Genomic DNA, 14,598 nt, shown 5'->3' with positions numbered 1-14,598 from the left:
TTAATGTTTCAAGTACAGTTTGTTGTATGAGTGTCCATTGCAGCTGTACATCGTTGTGCAGTAACTTTTCAACAGTTTTCCACAATCTGTGTACTTTGGAACAAATTTGTAATAAAAGTTGTTATTACCGAGGGAAAAAAAACTGTCGACTCTTAAATGTCTAAGAGAACTGGAAATGCTTGAATGGCTATGAGATTGTTGGCTTTGCTCCCACTATTGTCAGTCTGAGCTCTAAAAAGTCAATTATAAATATTGCAAATGTTCATTTAACCTTGTTGGGTGTAAAATTAAGTTGTGTAAGTCCAGTAAACATTGCTGATTACCATCGATTGTGTGCAACTTTGTCGATCCCATGGTCAACATCATCAAATGGATTGAGCAATTCCTCAACGTGTGGTAAAATTGAAGAAGAGACCTTCTGGAATGTGTTTGGTATGAATTTAGTTCACTGGGCATTCTGCGTTACTGAAACACCTTAATGAGTAATAAAAACTGTACTGTATTGTCTTTTCTCTGCAAGATTAATGATAATTTTATTAAGTATCTAAATATTCATGGATCGGCTCCATTTACCATTTTTGCATTCTGCAATAACTAAATCAATATCCACAGTGATGAGTTGAATCCCTCAATGATGCCATCTGCTTCTGGTTGTTTCAGTATCTGTGACATGTTGACAAGTGCTGCAACGAACTGCTTCAAGTTTTGTGAAACTGGTGGAATTAATGTATCATGTGAGGGGCATACCTTACCCCTTTGATTTTCCTAAATTTGGTAAGCAGGGAAGGAATCTGCTTACTGATCACTTTTATGTGTACTCCGTTGGGGTCTTCAGGTTTGAAGCCAGGTCTATTAGAAAGCCATAAGACTTCTGCATTTGGTTACATAGAATATGAACCTGTCAGAGTTAATGTTTTGTAGTGTATTGGAACTTTGATCCATCCCAAAACTGAAATAATTGAATCATCATAGCCTGAAGTGTGCATAAGTTGTTTGAAATACCAGTGGTACAGCTTTTTTTTACGCATTGTAGATACTCTTGCATCAGTATTAATAAGAAGTGACACCTGAGACGCCTGTAGTCTCAATTGACTGATTCTTACAGTGGCCTAGAGCTTTACCACATGTAGTGGTACCTCTGAGTGACAAACTGATGAAGCCCTCTTCTTTGATAACCTGCACAGTCTTATAAAAGGCTTCTGCCTTAAGGATGACTTGCATCCAGCACCAGCTGGACATTGTGTTGTGCATGCTTCAACTCTGTCTTCCAACTCCTTCTACAGTTTGCTTACTTTTCCCTGTGTCCATACCCAGGCTTAATAAATCAAACACAATGAACGTTACTTGTAAACAAAACTCCCTTGATCAAATACAGAATAGTTGAACACTAGAGAGGGAATGATATTGTGGTTGTGGTGTGCACAGGCATTATGCAGAATTCAGACTCTATACTGTGTAATATGTATTCTGGTACTGGCCTCCCAGTACCAGCAATTTCAATTCCTCCATCTCTTTGTGAAATTTTCTCAAACCTAAAGTGATAGTTTAGTCCACGAACAATGAAATGTTCAAAATAGCACATTAGATGCAATGTATATATTGGATCCAAAACAAAATTCGCAATTAAAAATATTTACAAATGTACTGGTCAATTCACAATCTATTGAAACCATTGTCATTTGTCAGATAAAAGGCTATATCCACCAATTAATAATTTATATCCCTTTCCAGTTATAGTAGAATTAATATTACATTATAATCTTCTGGGCAAAGAAATAATTTTCCTTTTTATTTAATCCTGTGGCAATCCAATTTGCTATTGTTAAACTGAAGGAGTGACAATGAGTCCTTCCTTTCCAATTCTGTATGTACAAAACGTTTCATAAGGAATTGCTGACAACTTTGACTTTTAGCATTCAACATATTCTGCACTTCCACAACTTGACGTGTGAAATTTCTGACATACTAAATTGATTTAAAACAATTCTTAATAGCTTGGCCTTTAAAGGCTCACTAAAGCAGATGGGAGTACCTTCACTCTCTACTGTTATTATACACACAGGATAGAAGCTGTCACTGAGAATCATAGCGATAATCTGTTACTCTCTTGGAACTGCCACTCGAAGAGACTAAGAATACTTCCCAATCAGTCTACTTGTATGAAGAAACATTGTCTAAATTCAATAACTTTAAAACGAGGATCATATGGTATAGAAGGAGGCCATTTGTGTTTGTGATGATAAAGTGTGAAGCTGGATGAACACAGCAGGCCAAGTAGCATCTCAGGAGCACAAAAGCTGACGTTTCAGGCCGAGACCCTTCATCAGAGAGCATCCTCTCTGATGAAGGGTCTAGGCCCGAAACGTCAGCTTTTGTGCTCCTGAGATGCTGCTGGGCCTGCTGTGTTCATCCAGCCTCACATTTTATTGTCTTGGATTCTCCAGCATCTGCCTTTCCCATTATCCCCATTTGTGTTTATGTCAGCTTTTTGAAAGCAGTTATCTGATTCGGCCCACTCCCTTAATCTTTCCCCAAAGTAATGAAAATATTTTTTGAAGTAGGCATCCAATTTTCTTTTGAAGTTTCTATTGGATTTATTTCCACCACCCTTATAGGTAGCATCTGGCATGAACTTGCTCTTCAATGCAAGCGACAACATAGGCTGTATGACCGCACAAGAAATACCGAAGTAATATACATCCTGTTCCAGGAAAGTCCTATCTCAAACCCAAGGTTTCGGTTCATTCGCAGAACAAGTCAACATCTGAAGTGTTTTCTAATCTTGGCAGCACACTAATGATGGGACGAATGCAAAAACTGCCATAATAATTGTAGCTATTGGCAGACTTTGAACATCTATTTGGGCACATCTGTCTACTAAACTGAAAGTTAATTGAGCAATAGTCTGCAACATTGGGACTGTGTACTATTATTACGCCAAGATACTCAGATTCTTTCATTTTAAGCTGGTTTTGAGACTGTCTGAAGATCAGATATGAGGACAAAATACCTCACACACTGACGTGCTTGTTACAAGCTGGAAAGTCAAGCAACCCATGATTATTGAGGCAGTTCTAACTAAGTTGTAATTTATAACTGGATATGTAGCCAAAATACTTAACACTCACCTATCAAAGCAAACCTTCCACAGAGAGCTCAAGTCTAAGAATGAACAGCGAGAGAAATCAAAAAAAAGCCTTACAAGGGCATTCTGAAGACTTTGACTTTGAGTCCTAAATGAAGTTTACCCAAGAGCACTGTACCTGTCTCAGCTAAAACAAAGGTGGGTCCCTCTTCACAAGAAATTGAATACTAGTGACAGAGAAAACACATGGGCAGTAAATCCCAAGCCATCAGCAGGATCTTTCTGATGCAAATTAGTTGTAGCAATCATCAGTTTATACACTGGAACTCAACTAATTTACCCCAATGATGAACATGGCCATATTCACATCAAATGACAAAAAATAACATATTTCATTGAAGCTTTTATCAGGAGAATTCACACTAATCCAAATTCAAAGAGAAATCCAACATTTATAAATGAGAGGAGAGTGCTGATTGGTTGGCAAATGATTTTCTGGCTACTCCAGCACACTTGTACCTTGTAGGTGTTGAACAGGGTTTTAGGAGTCAAGAGATAGGTTACTTTCTGCGGATTCCTAGCCTGTAACCTGCTGTTGTAGCCAGTGAATTTATGTGGCTATCCAGCCCAGTTTCTGGTCAATGGTCACTTTTAGAACATTGATAGAGTGAGCTTCAGCAATGGTAATGCCATTGAATGTCACGGGGCAATGGTTGGGTTCTCTGTTTTTGGAGATGGACATTGCTTGGCACTTGTGTGGTGTGAATATTACTTGCTCATTGCCAACCTAAGCTTGGATATTATCCAGGTTTGCTGCAATAGGGCATAGATTGTTCTGGAATCTGTGTGATTGCAAATGGTGCTGAAATGTTGTGCAATGTCAGCAAACAACCTCAGTTCTGACCTTGTGTTGAAGGGAAAATCATTGATGAAGCAGCTGAAAATGGTTGGGCCTCAGAGGTTACAATAAGGAACTCCTGCAGTGGTGGCCTGGGCTGAGATGACTGACCTCTAACAACAACTAGCTTCACTTGTGCCTCATATGATCAACAGAGAGTGTTCTCCATGATTCCCTTTGATTTAATTTTGTTTGGGTTCCTTAGAACGAAGAACAAAGTACAAAGAAAATTACCTCCAATTACCCTCCAAGCCTGCACCGATCTAGATTCTCTATCTAAACCTGTCACCTATTCTCTAAGGATCTGCATCACTCTGCTCCCTGCCAATTCATGTACCTGTCTAGATACGTCTTAAATGACGCTATCGTGCCCACCTCTACCACCTCCGCTGGCAATGCGTTCCAGGCACCCACTACCCTCTGTATAGAGAACTTTCCACACATATCTCCCTTAAACTTTATCCCTCTCACCTTGAAATCATGACCCCTAATAATTGACTCCCCCACTCTGGGGGAAAAAGCTTCTTGCTGCCTACCCTGTCTATATACTTCTCATGATTTTGTAGACCTCAATCAGGTACCCCCTCAACCTCTGTCTTTCTAATGTAAATAATCCTAATCTACTCAACCACTCTTCATAGTTAGTGCCCTCCATACCAGGCAACATCCTGGTGAACCTCCTCTGTACCATCTCCAAAGCATCGATATCCATTTGGTAATGTGGTGACCAGAATTGTACGCAGTATTTCAGATGTGGTCAAACCAAAATCCTATACAATTGCAACATGATCTGCTAACTCTTGTACTCAATAGCCTGTCTGACGAATGAAAGCATGCCGTATGCCTTCTTGAACACTCTATCGACCTGCGTTGCCACCTTCAGGGTACAATGGACCTGAACACTCAGATCTCTCTGTGGAAATTGATGCCATGTTTGGTCAATGTTGCATTAATGTTGAGAGCTGACAATTGTACCTCACCTCTAGAATTCAGCTCTTTTGTCCACCTTTGAATCAAGGTTGTAGCAAGGCAGGAGTTGAAAGTTCCTGTTGGATCTCAAACAGGGTGTCAGTGTGCAAGTTATTGCTGAGCATGTGTTGTTTGATAGCACTGTCTGTGACCTCTTCCAGCATTTTACTGATATTCGAGAGTAATTGGTCTTGCTACTCTCCATGCTTCCTCCAAATGGTGTTCAACATGGAAGAATACTGATCTGCTATGTGATGAGGGGCAGGGCTAACCATGGTAAGCAGGAAGTTTCCTTGCCCATGTTTGACTTGATTCTATCAGGCTTCATGGTGTCTGGGGTAAACTTTGAGGGCTGCTAGGCAAGCATCACCCAACTGTTTGCTACTGGATCGCTTATCCTGCCTGTGGGACAGGATGTAACCAAAGATTATGGTGGTGCTGTCTTGGATATTATCTGTATGGTATGATTCTGAGAGTACGGTTATATCAAGCCATTGCTTGTCTAGCCTGTGGGACAGTTCTCCCAGTTTCGGCATGAGTCTACAGAAGTTATTAAATGGCTTTGCAAGGCTTGACAAGGCTGAGCTTCCAGTGTGTTGTTCGATGCCAGGTGGCCCACTCAGTTTTGTTTCTTTCTTGAGGATTTTCAGATGTTTCGATGTAGACAATTTCAGAAAGTATTTAAGAATCAACCACATTGCTGTGAATCTGATATCACCATTGGCAGATTTTGTTCCTTAAAGGACAATAGTGAATGGCTTGGGTATTTCTGACAATGATTTCATGGTCATCGTTAGTCTTTTAATTCCAGATTTTTAAAATTCAAATTCCACTGAATGACCTGGTGGTGTTCAAACTTGTGTCTACACATTATTACTGAAATCTCTTTTTTTTAACCAATCTATGAAAATAGCACTGTGGCATCACCTCCCCAAAGTATCAACATGGCTTAATGCCAGAAAACAGACGGTAGGGGTGGGGAAGATCTTTGGGGAAGAGAGAGATTATGCGATGGTGGGGGATCCCTGTTGATTGGTGTTAAGGTCCTTTCTCTTCCTGATGCATGTTAATAACTCAGAAGTTGGTGACCTGGGCACAATTTCAAAATTTGCAAAATGATACAAAACTTGGAAGCTGTGAAAAGAATGGTGCAAGTACTCAAAAAGATGTCAACAGATTGGTGGAATGGGTGGGGACATAACTGGTGAAATTAATTTTGGAGAAAGTGAAGCAATTCAATTTGGTTGGAAGAACTGAAAAGTTGAAATAAAATAATGGGTCTATTTCTAAATAGGTTGCATGATCGAGGGATACTGCTGAATATATGTATAAGTCATTGGAGATAGTAAGGCTTGTTGCGAGAGCCTTTATGCCTTTAGCATCCCCGGATTTATTAGTTGGCTTATAGATTAAAAACATTAAGAAGTTAAACCTGCAGGAAACACTCACCTTTCCTCAACTTGAATTTTGTATGCAGTTCTGGGCACATTAAGAAAGATGTGAAGATATTAGAGTGAGTACAAAAGAAAGTCATGCTACCAGGATGAGGAACTTCAACTACATTGACAAATGGGAGAGGCTGGGATTATTTTCCTTAGGAGAAGAAAAGGTTAAAGAGTGATTTGATAAAGGTGTTCAAAATCGTAAGTGCTCTGGAGAAAATAATGTGGGAATATCTGTTCTGATTGGGTGGACCAGGGAACACAGATTTAAAGTAGTTGTGATGAAGACAGGTTCAGTTGAGGCATTCCTGAAGCAATTCGATTGTTGTCCAAAAAAAAGAATGTTCAAGGCTAAATGGAGAAGTTGGGAGAGTGGGACTGGGTGAACCTGTCCTGTTGTGAGCCAGTGCAGACACGGTGTGTTGAACGGTGTGCTGAAACGATTCTGTGATGCTACGATGCTGAGTGCCAGCACACCATGGTTTTACACCAAAACACCTCCCAAGACCAGCACAGTACTTTGTGACTCAGTCACCTGAAGCCGTCTCACAAGTCAGTTAAGCCACCCATAAGTAGCAACCTTTTTCTGAGTGACCTTTGGCTGAAGGCACAAGCAACACATGAGTATTGCTAAGTCAAAGCGGCAGGATTAAATAAGTCAAATAGCATTTAAATTATATACAAGCAGGCAATTGAACATATCAATATACTTCCTACTTTCACATGTTTCTCATTTTGTTACTTTTCTAACCATTGACTTAATCGCTTAGCTTTCCCCACTGCTGGAAACACATGGGAGCCTGCCATATGACCTCCCACACTATTCCCTCTGTCCACCCACCAACTGGTCACTACAGTGGGCTCCCAAAGTTCCAGCCTCACATGTCTACCCACTTTAACAGTCCGTCTTTAATCTCCTGAGAACGGCTACTATACTTTTTCAAAGTTTATTACATTTCCAGATATTGTGTCATCTGCAAATTTTGAAACCAAGCCTGTTACAACTGTGTCCAGCTCATTAATATAAATTGAAAAGATTAGTGGTTCAAATACTGACCCCCAGGGGACACCATCTGGAAAGCAATCATCTAGCATTGCTCTGCTTCCTGTCCCTTAGCTAACTTTTTATTAATGCTGTCATGGCCGCTTTAATCCTATTATCTTCAATTTTATGAACAAATCTATCAGGCGCAATTTATCAAAAAATGTTTTAAAGTGCACACACTCAACTGCATTACCTTAATCAACCCGCTGTTATTTCATCGAAGAATTCGATCAAATTTGTCAGCCGTGATTTACCTATAACATATCTGTTATAATTAATTAGCCCCCATGTTTTGTCATGTGCAAATTAATTTTGTTCCGGATTATGGTCACTAAATCTTTTCTAATGGTTGAAGTGTCATTAAATATCAAGTTCAATTTTGACATCAACTAATTATAAACCTCAACGGCTGTCACATTATCTATCGCAATGTTCCGCAATTTGAGAATCTTCAAACCTGTTACAATCCGGCATTATGATTTCATTGGTTGAATAAAGTCATTCTGATTGTAACTGGTCAACATGATCATAGCATATCAGAAAGAAAACAGTCTTTCAGTGGTGGCATTGTGGTCATGTCACTGGACTAGCAATTGAGGACACCTGAATGTTCTGGTGAAGTAGGTTCAAATCTGACCATAGCAGATAATGAACATTTGAAATCAATAAAAGAATTGGGAATTTTAAGCTGGTCTAATGGTGGAGAAAACACATCTTGTTCACTAAGCTCCTTCTTGCCTGGCATAATGTGCTTCCTGACCCCATAGGAATGTGGCTAAACTAGCATTTAGGGATGGACAATAAATGTTACCTTGCCAGCAAAACATACATCCTATGGGCTAAAAAAACTTGGCTGACTTTTTCCAGTATGCTGCATGCAAAATAAAAGTGGAGAATTGCTTTTAGATGTAATTATTTAGCATCATTGCTTTCAGAAAAGTTGGATTGAAAGTCTGATTGGAGACCTGAACACCTAACTGTTCTTTTGGACTCTCCTACAATCAGAATCAGTCCAACAAATTATGAATTAGGAGCAGGAACCTTTCCTGATCATCATATATATTTCATATGTCAGAGCTATGTAGATATTACACAAGCCTCTACACATGTAATAACATTTTTCGCAGTGCTTTAAAATGCCTAGTCCATGCTTCAGATTTGACTTGTAGCATTTTCTGCAGCTTTTGTTATTTTTTCTGTCAACGCCCAGGCTTAACCAATTACGTACAGTTAGTGTTAATTGTGAGCAGACCCACAGGATCAAACACCGAAACATTATCTCCTTCCCAATGTCCACAAACCTGACTGTCCTGGCTGACCCATTGTCTCTGCCAGCTCCTGCCTCATCAAACTTGATTCCGCTTATCCTTGACTCTGTTTTTCTCCCTCCAATCCAAGAACTCCCCACCAATGTTCAGGCCACCACTCAAACCCTCCACCTCCTCCAAGACTTCCAATTCCCCATGCCCCCAAAACCTCATCTTCATTATGGACAACCAATCCCAATACACTTGCTTCCCCCATGCAGATGGCCTAAAAGCACTCCATTTCTTCCACTCCCGCAGGCCGACCCAGCCCCCCACCACCCTCATCTGCTTAACAGAAATTGTCCCCGCCCTGAACAACTTCTCCTTTAACTCCTCCCAATTCCTACAGATGAAGGGAGTGGCCATGGTCACTCACATGGGCCGAAGCAATGCCTGCGTCTTTGTAAGATATGTGGAACAGTCTTTTTCAGCTGTTACATTGGCCCCATACCCCACCTCTTCCTCTGTTAAATCGATCACTGTATGGCGCTCTGTCATGCTCCCATAAAGAGCTTGAACAGTTCAACAACTTCACTAACACCTTTCACCCCAACCTTAAGTTTACCTGGACCATCTCTGATACCTCCTTCTCCCCCCTCCCGGACCTCTCTGTCTCCATCTCTGGTGAGCGCCTGGAAACTGTCTATTTCAAGCCTACTGACTCCCACAGTACCCAGACTACACCTCCTCTCACCCACCCTCCTGCAAGAATGCAATCCCCGACTCCCAATTCCTCAGCATCGGCCAAGTCTGCTCCCGAGGTGGGATGTTCCGCTCCCAAACATCCGAGGTGTCTTCATTTCAAAGACCATAGCCTCTCACCTCCAGTGATGGAAAATGCTCACAACCACATCTCTTCCATTTCCCACAGTTCTGCTCTCATCACTCCTCCCTCCAACAAAAATAAAGACAGAATCCTTCTCGTCCTCACATGCCACCCCACCAACCTTCATATCCAACATATCCCATTCTCCGCCACTCCCTCCATCTACAATCCAACCTCACACACAAAGAGATATTTCCCACCCCACCCCTAATCTGCCTTTCATAGGGACTGCTCTCTCTGTGAATGCCTCGTCCGCTCCACACTCCCCAATAGCCCCACCACCCCTGGCACTTTTCCCTGCAACCGCAGGAAGTGCTACACCTGCCCCACACCTCCCCCGTCACCTCCATTCAAGGCACAAAACAAGCCTTTCACATCAGACAGGGGTTCACCTGCACATCTGTCAACTTTGTTTACCGTATCCACTGCTCCCAATGAGACCTCCTCTACATCGGTGAGACCAAGCAGAGACTCGGAGACAGTTTTGCCGAGCATCTACACTCTGTGCATAACAAATGACAACATTTTCCAGCTGCGAACTTTTTTAACCCACCCTTCGAATCCCTGGGTGATCGGTCCAACCTGGGTCTCCTCCAGTGTCACAATGACATCGCCCAGAGACTGGAGGAGTAGCACCTCATATATTCTACCTCAGGAGCCCACAGCCTGATGATCTAAACATGGATTTCACCGGGTTTAAAATATCCCCATCCCCGGCCCCGTCACATGTCCAATCCGCCCTCTCATCCCACCTCTTGGCATGACATTGACCTGCCCGTCTTCTCTCCCACCTAATCGTCCCTCCCTCCTCACTGACCAATCCCTACCACTCCCGACGTGCACTCACCTATCACAATCCAACTTACCTTCCCCATCCCCACCCCTCCTCCCTATTTATTTCTGAGCTACCCTCCCCATCCTCCATTCTTGAAGAAGGGTCCTGACCCGAAATGTCAACTTTCCTGCTCCACAGATGCTGCCTGGCCTACTGTGTTCCTCCAGGCCCATATTGTGTTATCTCTGACTCCAGCATCTGCAGTACTTGCTATCTCTCACAATGAATTATGATACAACAGCCTATTGTTTTAATGCCTGCATGAGTGTCTATCTTTTTTTTCAACCTGTCTTTGTTTTAGTGCTCACAGCATAAGGGAAGGTTGAATTTAGACAGTCAATGTCAAGGACCTGGCGCTTGACTGTTTGGGATCTGGGTTGCAATCTCTTTTTCTGCTCATCATCAAATTAAAAGTCGACCATTTACTTTTTCAGTTCATCAGCAGTACATTTGGACTTGGAGCTTTCCCAGCTGCAGAAGAAGGAAGCTCTGTGTTTAGGGTAAGTGAGGTGGTAAGGGATTGTAGGTAGAGGTAGTGGTGCTGGGGTTTTGGCTTTGTCAGTGGGATATCAGGTCTCGGGGGTGGGGCAGGGTGTGAAGTCAGGGAGGAATTTTACCACTGAGATGGTGGAGAAACGTTTGCCAGCTGCCTTGTGCCTTCCATCAGGAAGCCACAAGTTACAATCCCCACCACTCTACAATTGATAACCACTTCAGCTGGCAAGTCTGAGGAGGATGCCCCTGTACCAGTGCAGGTGACGTTGAATAGGTTGAAGTCCACAAGGATTTAGATGTCTGAGGACACCTACCATAGGCTCTTCAAGGTAATGGACAACATAGCAAGCAGGCTACCTTGTCTACTGATATCAGAATTGCACTGAGGCACAGTGACTGTCAGAGAAAACTTAAGACTGAATGAATGGGGTATCAATGGGCCATAGACAACTTATACACATGTTTACCACTTGTCTGTTGGCTCGTAGTTTTTTTTTTCATGAAGTCATTTGTATTTAATCATATATTTTGGGGACTTTCAGAGGATGAGAACTAAAGTTATCAACAGGTCTTTTGGTTGGCTCAATTGGAGACTTCCAGAAGAGAGAGGGTCATAATGTTTCTTGTTGAAGGATGTGTGTTACATTTCTGTGCAATGATTGTTGAATGTTCAGACGAGTCTCCACCTTCACTCTGCTTAGTCTGTGTATTATTGTGGTTATTCCAATCCAGCAATGAGTCATTTAAATTGCATTCGAACTTCAACTTTACTGTTGTTGGCTATACATTCTTACGAACATGTAAGCATATCAATAAGAAGTAGACCACTTGGCCCCTTCAGCATATCCTGCCATTCAGTTAGATCATGGTTTTTCTGATTCCTCCACATTCCCACCTATCCTGTCAACCTTTCACCACCTCACTTAACCAAGAAATTATCTACCAATCTACCATAAACAAACTCAAAAGATGGTTTCCAATGCTCTCAGGGAAGAAATTTCCAACCCTATATTTGAAAAAAGGAAGCTCCTCTTCATCTTTGCTTTAAATGGATGACACGTGATTTTTAAACAGTGGCCCCCTGGTTCAAGAATCTCCCACAAAAGGAAACATCCTTTCCACATCCAACCTGATGAGACCTAGGCTTCAATCTAGTTGCTTTTTACTCTTCAAAACTCGAACAGTTATAAGCCTAATCTGTCCAAACTTTCCTCACACGTAAACCTACTCAACTCCAGCTGTTAGTCAAAGTAAACATTTTCTGAAATGTTTCCAACCTCTTTATTCCCTTCCTTAAGTAAAGAAGCCAATACTGTACACGATACTCCAGACATGGTCTCAAGGATCAGTGTAGAACTGGAGGAGCACAGCAGGTCAGGCAGCATCAGAGGAGCAGGAAAGTTGACGTTTTGGGTTTACACCCTTTTTCAGGACTGTGGAGGAGGAAAGGATCTTGGAAATAAGTAGAGGGATAGGGCTGGGAATGGTAGGTGGGATGGTGATAGGTGATAGATGCAGGAAAGGAGTGGTGGGGATTGGTCAGTGGGAAGAGTAGGGCAGATAGGTGAGAAAGAAGATGGACGGGTTGTTTCAGGTCAAGGAATTAGGGTTGAGAGGAAGGGTTGGACACGGGATAAAGCTGGGGGTGGGGAGATTTTGAAACTGGTGAATTCTATGTTGATGCCATCAGGCTGTAGGCTTTTGAGGTGGAATATGAGGTGTTGTTCCTTCAGTTTGCATGTGACATCATTATGACATGGAGGAGGCCCAGGATGGGTATGTCACCCGGAGAGCAGGAGGGCAGATTGGCAAATGGGATATGCCATCGATTGTAGCGTAGAGAGCACAGATACTCCATGATTTGATCACTGAGTCTTCACTTGGTCTCAGCGAGAGAGAGGACACCACATGGGGAGCAACGGATACAGTAGACCATGTTGGAGAACGTATTGGTGAACCCCCATCTGATTTGGAAAGATTGTTTGTGGCACTGGATGGAGGTGAAGGGGGTGGTGTAGTACCTCCTGCAGTTGTAGGGAAAGGTGTTGGGTCCACTCCAACCCCAAACTCACCTTTAAACTGGCTGATGGGGTGGTGGGCCAGGGTCTACAGTGGTAGTATGACATACAGACCTCTACATTATTTAAGCAACTCTCCAACGCCACCTCCTACCCTCCCCTCGATTATGACCCCACCCCTAATTACCAAACCATCATCTCGCAGACCATCAACAACCTCATCACCTCAGGTGACCTCCCACTCACAGCCTCCATCCTCATCATTCCCCAACCCCGCACCGCCCGCTTCTATCTCCTTCCCAAAATCCACAAACTTGACTGTCCCAGCCGACCCATTGTCCACCTGCTCCAGCCCCATTGAACTTATCTCCACTTACCTTGATTCTGTTTTCTACCCCAGTCCAGGAATTCCCCAACCACATCCGGGACACCACCCACACCCTCCACGTCCTCCAAGACTTCCAATTCCCTGGCCCCCAACACCTCATCTTCACAATGGGCATCCAGTCTCACTACACCATTATCCTCCATGAGGAGGGCCTAAAAGCCCTCTGCTTCTTCTCCCTCAGGCCCAACCAGTCTCCATCCACTGACACCTAATGCCTAATGGAACTCGTCCTTACCCTCAACCTCTCCTTTAACTCCTCCCATTTCCTGCAGACTAAGGCAGGGGTGCCCATCGGCACCCACATGGGCCCAAGCTATGTCTGCCTTTTCATAGGATATGTGGAACAGTCCCTCTTCCACTGTTACACTGGCACTATCCCCCACCACTTCCTCTGTTGTACCAGTTACTATATTGGCACTGCTTCATGCTCCCATGAGGAGCTTGAACAGTTCATCAACTTTACTTACACCTTTTTCACCCCAACCTCAAATTCATCTGAACCATTTTCAGACACCTCCCTCCCCTTCCTGGACATCTCCATTACCATTTCCAGTAACTGCCTCAGCACCGAAACCTATTTCAAACCCACCAGCTCCTGCAGTTACCTTGACTTTACCTCATCTCACTCACCCTCCTACAAGAATGTTACTCCCAATTCCTCTGCCTCCGTTGCATCTGCACCTCCTGAGGAAGAGTCAACGGACCTGAAACTTTAACTCTGATTTCTCTTCACAGATGCTGCCCAACCTGACTAGCTTTTCTAGCAATTTTTATTATTAGTATGAACTCTGAACAAGGATCTTCCACCACAAACACATAATTTACCAAATCTTTGCATCTTAACCTGCTGTTAGAATATCAACTTTCGACTCCAATGAAATTCATTCACCACAGGGCCAGATTTCCCACTTTTGCAGGCTCCATAGAAATTTCCCTTCTCCAAAATGAGGCCTTGTGAAACCAGGAAACCTGGCTGTCTACACAAAGTTGGAATAATTTTGTTTTGCATTTATGCTTATTAATAAGTTTACCTGTTTGAGTCTTGTTGTACTTGTGATTTTTAATGTCCCGTCATATAAATGCATTAAATCTTAAATTCATCGACAAAGAAGTGACACTAAGAAGACACTTTACAACCACTAGGACAACAAATTTTAATTGAGAAATTCAGAGGCTCTTTGTCACAATTGGCGATCAGGGTAAAAAGGAATAATTAAACGAGAAAAATCAGAACACCGAGCACAGTAAGGAAGCTGTGACAGCAAGACTGAGGGAAAATGCATACATCTG

The sequence above is a fragment of the Stegostoma tigrinum genome, chromosome 3, assembly GCF_030684315.1.
Source record: "Stegostoma tigrinum isolate sSteTig4 chromosome 3, sSteTig4.hap1, whole genome shotgun sequence".
Lineage (NCBI taxonomy): Eukaryota > Metazoa > Chordata > Chondrichthyes > Orectolobiformes > Stegostomatidae > Stegostoma > Stegostoma tigrinum.
The sequence above is the reverse complement of the archived record's forward strand: the minus strand, read 5'-3'. Positions refer to the sequence as shown.